This window comes from Pristiophorus japonicus, chromosome 23, assembly GCF_044704955.1.
Source record: "Pristiophorus japonicus isolate sPriJap1 chromosome 23, sPriJap1.hap1, whole genome shotgun sequence".
In the NCBI taxonomy this organism is placed as follows: domain Eukaryota; kingdom Metazoa; phylum Chordata; class Chondrichthyes; family Pristiophoridae; genus Pristiophorus; species Pristiophorus japonicus.
Window position 1 is genome coordinate 43,658,965 of NC_091999.1, and position 7,001 is coordinate 43,665,965.

Genomic DNA, 7,001 nt, shown 5'->3' on the forward strand with positions numbered 1-7,001 from the left:
TGTACTCAAATTCCCTCGCTATGAAGGCCAACATGCCATTTGCTTTCTTAACCGCCTGCTGTACCTGCATGCCAACCTTCAATGACTGATGTACCATGACACCCTGGTCTCGTTGCACCTCCCCTTTTCCTAATCTGTCACCATTCAGATAATAGTCTGTCTCTCTGTTTTTACCACGAAAGTGGATAACCTCACATTTATCCACATTATACTTCATCTGCCATGCATTTGCCCACTCACCTAACCTATCCAAGTCACTCTGCAGCCTCATAACATCCTCCTCGCAGCTCACACTGCCACCTAACTTAGTGTCATCCGCAATTTTGGAGATACTACATTTAATCACCTCGTCTAAATCATTAATGTACAGTGTAAACAGCTGGGGCCCCAGCAGAGAACCTTGCGGTACCCCACTAGTCACTGCCTGCCATTCTGAAAAGCACCCATTTACTGCTACTCTTTGCTTCCTGTCTGACAACCAGTTCTCAATCCACGTCAGCACACTACCCCGAATCCCATGTGCTTTAACTTTGCACATTAATCTCTTGTGTGGGACCTTCTCGAAAGCCTTCTGAAAGTCCAAATATACCACATCAACTCGTTCTCCTTTGTCCACTTTACTGGAAACATCCTCAAAAAATTCCAGAAGATTTGTCAAGCATGATTTCCCTTTCACTAATCCATGCTGACTTGGACTATCATGTCACCATTTTCCAAATGCGCTACTATGACTTGCTTAATAATTGATTCCATCATTTTACCCACTACTGAGGTCAGGCTGACCGGTCTATAATTCGCTGTTTTCTCTCTCCCTCCTTTTTTAATTATTGGGGTGACAATAGGAACTGATCCAGAGTCAATGGAATGTTGGAAAATGACTGTCAATGCATCCGCTATTAACAAGGCCACCTCCTTAAGTACTCTGGGATGCAGTCCATCAGGCCCTGGGGATTTATCGGCCTTCAATCCCATCAATTTCACCAACACAATTTCCCGACTAATAAAGATTTCCCTCAGTTCCTCCTGCTTACTGGACCTTCTGACCCCTTTTATATCCGGAAGGTTGTTTGTGTCCTCCTTAGTGAATACCGAACCAAAGTACTTGTTCAATTGGTCTGCCATTTCTTTGTTCCCCGTTATGACTTCCCCTGATTCTGACTGCAGGAAACCTACGTTTGTCTTTACTAACGTTTTTCTCTTTACATACCTATAGAAACTTTTGCAATCCGCCTTAATGTTCGTTGCAAGCTTCTTCTCCCACTCCATTTTCCCTGCCCTAATCAAACCCTTTGTTCTCCTCTGCTGCGTTGTAAATTTCTCCCAGTCCCCGGGTTCGCTGCTATTTCTGGCCAATTTGTATGCCACTTCCTTGGTTTAATACTATCCCTGATTTCCCTAGATAGCCACGGTTGAGCCACCTTCCCTTTTTTTATTTTTACGCCAGACAGAAATGTTCATCCATGCGGTCTCTAAATGTCTGCCATTGCCCATCCACAGTCAACCCCTGAAGTATCATTCGCCAATCTATCCTAACCAATTCACGCCTCATACCTTCAAAGTTACCCTTCTTTAAGTTCTGGACCATGGTCTCTGAATTAACTGTTCCATTCTCCATCCTAATGCAGAATTCCACCATATTATGTTCACTCTTTCCCAAGGGGCCTCGCACAACGAGATTGCTAATTAATCCTCTCTCATTGCACAACACCCAGTCTAAGATGGCCTCCCTCCTAGTTGGTTCCTCGACATATTGGTCGAGAAAACCATCCTTTATGCACTCCAGGAAATCCTCCTCCACCGTATTGCTTCCAGTTTGGCAAGCCCAATCTATGTGCATATTAAAGTCACCCATTATAACTGCTGCACCTTTATTGCATACAGCCCTAATTTCCTGTTTGATGCCCTCCCCAACATCACTACTACTGTTTGGAGGTCTGTACACAACTCCCACTAACGTTTTTTGCCCTTTGGTGTTCTGCAGCTCTACCCATATAGATTCCACATCATCCAAGCTAATGTCTTTCCTAACTATTGCATTAATCTCCTCTTTAACCAGCAATGCTACCCCACCTCCTTTTCCTTTTATTCTATCCTTCCTTGTTTCTTATTAAGGTATTAAAGTTGCTGACACTGGACTCTGGAACTTGCTAATTAATAAGGAAAGGGACTTTTACATCCCCTAATCTCTCTACCCCTCCACTCCTTTTAAAATGTAACCATTTAATGTACATTTCCTCCATTTTTCTTCCAAAATGTTTTGCATCAGATTTCTCTGCACTAAATTTCATCTACCATTCATCCAGCCCATTTACAAACCTGTGCATTCAGACTGAGCCCACTTACAGTCCTCTTCACAGAGCCCCACGCTCCCCATTATTGGCGTCAGCTGGAGATTTTGATCATACTGCAGGTCTGATCACCGATTTTTAAAATAATGTATTTATTATTATTTATTGTCCCTCTGGCCCCAATCACGATAGCATGACAAAATAAGATTCAGTTACCCCAGTTTGGACTTTCAATTATTGGAAAAAATTCTGAGGGACAGGATAAATCTTGATTCAGGATGACCGGGATTAATCAGGGACATTCAATACGGATTTGTTAATGGAAGGTCGTGTCTGACTAACCTGATTGCATTTTTTGAGGAGGTCACACCGAGGGTCGATGACGGTGTTGTGTTTGACGTTATGTATATGGATTTTAACAAGGTTTTTGATAAGATCCCACATGGCAGACTGGTCATGAAAGTAATAGCCCATGTGATACAAGGCAAAGTGGCAACTTGGATCCAAAATTGGCTGAGGTCGGAAGCAAAGGTTAATGGTCAATGGGTGTTTTTGTGACTGGAAGGATGTTTCTGGTATACATCAATGATTTAGACTTGAATGTCAGGGTTATGACTACGAAGTTTGCAGATGATACGAAAATTGTCCGTGTGGTTGATAATGAAGAAGAAAGCTGTAGACTGCAGGAAGGTATTAATGGACCTGTCAGGTGGGCAGAGCAGGGGCAAATGGAATTCAATCTGCAGAAGAGTGAGGTAATGCATTTGGTGAGGGCGAACAAGGAAAAGGAATACACAATAAATAGCCGGACACTGAGAAGTGTAGAGGAACAGGGGGACCTTGGAGTGTTTGTCCACTGATCCCTGAAGGTAGCAGAACAGGTCGATAAGCTGGTTAAGAAGGCATACGGGATACTAGACTTTATTAGCCGAGGCATAGAATACAAGAGCTTGAACTGTATAAAACACTAGTTAGGCTACAGCTAGAATACTGCGTGCAATTCTGGTCATCACATTACAGAAAAGAGAAGGTATAGAAGAGTTTACCAGGGTGATGCCGGGACTGGAGAATTTTAGGTATGAGGAAAGATTGGATCGGCTGGGGTTATTTTCTTTGGAACAGAGGAGGCTGAGGGGAGAACTTATTGAGGTTTCTAAAATTATGAGGGGCCGAGATGGAGTGGTTAGGAGGGACCTATTCCTCTTAGCAGAGGGGTCAATAACTAGGGGCATAGATTTAAAGTAATTGGTAGAAACGTAGAAATTTACAGTGCAGGAGGCCATTTCGGCCCATCGTGTCCATGCCGACCCTTAAAGAGCCGCACGGCCCTCGGTCAGTAGCCCTGAAGGTTACATATAAACCTGTGAGCAATGAACAATGGCGGAAAGGTAAAGAGCACCCGGGCCAACCAGTCCGCCTCACACAACTGCGACACCCCTTACACTGAAACATTCTACACTCCACCCCAACCGGAGCCATGTGATCTCCTGGTAGAGGCAAAAAACAGATAAAAACCCAGGCCAATTGGGGAAAAAAATCTGGGAAAATTCCTCTCTGACCCATCCAGGCGATCGAAACGAGCCCAGGAGATCACCCTGGCCATATTCGATTTGCTGCAGTACTTACCATCGTATCTGCGCCAGCCAACAGGAGGTTATGCAGTCTAATCCTAATTACCAGCTCTAGGTCCGTAACCCTGCAGATTACGGCACTTCAAGTGCCCATCCAAGCACCTTTTAAATGTGGTGAGCGCTTCTGCATCCACCATCCTTCCAGGCAGTGAGTTCCAGATCCCCACAACCCTCTGCGTGAAGAAGCCTCCCCTCAAATCCCCTCTGAGCCTTCCACCAACCACCTTAAAACCATGCCCCCTCGTAATTGACCCCTCCACCAAGGAAAATAGACCCTTGCTATCCACTATATCCATGCCTCTCAAAATGTTGTCACCTCAATGAGGTCTCCTCTCAGCCTCCACTGTTCCAATGAGAGCAAACCCGGCCTATCCAATCTGCCCTCACAGCTAAGATGCTGCATTCCAGCCAGCATCCAAATAAATCTCTGTACCCTCTCTCGTGCAATCACATCCTTCCTATAATACTTCAACCAGAACTCCAGCTGTGGCCTAACCAGAGTGTTATACAATTGAAGCATAACCTGTGTGCTCTTGTATTCTGTGCTTCGGCCAGTAAAGGCAAGCATTCTGTATGCCTTCTTAACCACCTGATCCACCTGACCTGCTACCTTCAGGGATCTGTGGACCAATGGTGGAGCTTTGGAGGCGTGGCCTATTCAGTTGGAGCTGTGCTGCTGAGAGAGAAGGAACTCCCTGCTGAAGCTCCTGTCTGGAAGGCTGAGAGTGAGCCCTGAGACCAGCCCAGGAGTAGGAGGAAAGGGCTGGCTTGCTACAATACAACGTCCGGAGGGAGAGGAGGAGAGCTGAAAATTTCAACAACTTTATTTACTTCCACAGAGAGTTGGAGAGAGTGGGAAAAGAGCAACAACCTGTGTGGAAGGAGGGAGATTCTACAACATTCTACAGGTGGTTGTTGGTGCATTCCCCGAAATACATTGTTTTATTGGTGGGGGGAGAAAAGAAGATTTTCTTCGAGGCCCGGAACATCGCGGGGGGTGTGTGTGTGGAAGTGTGTGGGGGTCTTGCTCACAGCTAGGCCCCACACACCACTGAAGCACCCCTCCCCCATTGCCTAGCCTGGGATAGCTGGAGCAACCTTTCTGAAGATTTACTAATCACCCTATTAAACATCGTTGGGCGTGTGTGCCTGGGTGGCTCCAGCTGTCCTAGATCAAGACATCTTCTCCTCCCACCCGAAGACCATCCCATAAGACTGTGCCTTGCTTTGTTTTCCATCATCTAGGGAGTGCGCCCCAGAAAAACACCCACCCATCACTGTGAGGGGAGACCTGCCCTCACAGCATCCCTCTTTCCCACCCCCCACTCTCTCTCTGTCTCTCCCGTCTCTCTCTGAGAGCTCCTTTCCTCCTTAATTGGAAAAACAATTAAGACAACTGAGCAGAGGGAGCAAGGCCCCTCCCCAATTGTCAACTAGGGGAGAGGTGTACCTCATTGAGAGCTCCTCTGCTCATAAATTCAAACGAGGCCAATTTAAGACCATTAAAGCCTGTGACTCTGGGGTGGGTGTAGCCCTTAAAGGGACCCCGTGTTGGCGACTCCATCCACGCCGGTGGCAGGGCCAGCTAATACTTATGCGCAGGTGGCGTCCACATCCACGGCGCCTCCTGCGCCACCTGCTGCCCTGCCACTATTCAGACTAATTACTAAGAAAAACGGGGTCAAGAGCTACACTCACCCCACAATGAGCATTGAGGAGTGCGTGCGGGTGATGGCTGGGGTAGTCGGCCCCTCGGCCATTGTTGCAGCCTCCAAGATGACTGGGAAGGCCGTATTCTTCCTGGGGTCGGAGTGGGCGGTGTCACTGGCCCTTGAAAAGGGGCTCACTATGGGCGGGACATTCCTGCCGGTGGACCCTCTCGAGGCCACCGCGCAGAGGGTCATCATTTCAAACGTCCCGCCCTTTGTTCCCGCTGAGCTCCTCCTCCGTCACCTGCACCAACTGGGGGAGGTAAGGTCAGGGCTCAACCCCATACCGCTCAGCCTCAGGGAGAACAGTCTGCGCCACGAGTTCTCCTTCCGTCATCAGCTCTTTGTCCGGCTGGCGCGGGAGGAGACAACAGAGGGCAATTTTAATGTGGTGCACGAGGGGACTGCCTACCGCGTCTTCTGGACGTCGGATGGCGTGCGGTACCATGCCTGTAGGGAGATGGGGCACGTTCGCAAAAACTGCCCCGCCTCCAAGACAACCAAACCACCGAAGGCAGCCAAGGCTGGCGCCGCCGCCACCCCTCCCCCTAGTATTGTCCGCGTGGCGGGATCCATAGGTGCGCGGGCATCGTCGGAGGCCTTTGTTTTCACGGCCTCTGGCGGGGGGGAGCGTCCGACCGGAAAGAAGGCGCGGAGGAAGGCGAAACATCTCGAGGCGGGTCCCCTCGGTGCGCCAGAAAGTTTGACCAAGGCGCTCAGCCCAACCTCGTCACCGGCGAGCGCGGGCTGCCCTGAGCCCTTGCATGAGCCCTTGACAAATACCGCAGAGGGGCTCGGGCGCGGGCAAGATAAGAAAAAGGGGGGGGCGGAGCGGGAGGCCTCGGCAGACATGGAGGTCTCCCTGCCTCCACGCACCCCCAGGAACAAAAGGAGGCGCCGCTCCAATGAGGCGGAGGGGGAACAACATCCCTCCGCGGAGGAGTCGGTGCCCGCCGCGTGTCCCGCGTCCCCCACCAGCGCCCCCAAACTGCGCCGTAGACGGGAGGAATCTGTCCCCGGGGAGGGAGGGGCAGTCGAGGCTGCCCAGCCTCTGCCTCCCGTGGATGGCGTGGAAGATCTGCCTGTCATGGGAGGCGTGGGGCCAGCGGAGGAATACGATGCCGCCGGGTCGAGCGTCCCGGGGACTGAGGCGGGTGGGGCCGAAAAGGCCGAACCTGAGCCCGCCCAGCTATTAACCAACTTCCCCGGGATTTTCTCGACTCAGCAGAAATACACAGTATTAACAATTTTAATTAATCTGTACACGCTGACCGGAGGGTGGCGGCGGGGAGGGGGAAGAACAACAACCCTCGCCCCCTACTTTGGGGCTGGGGTACTTGGAGGACCTGGAACATTTCTATGACCAGGTCTCT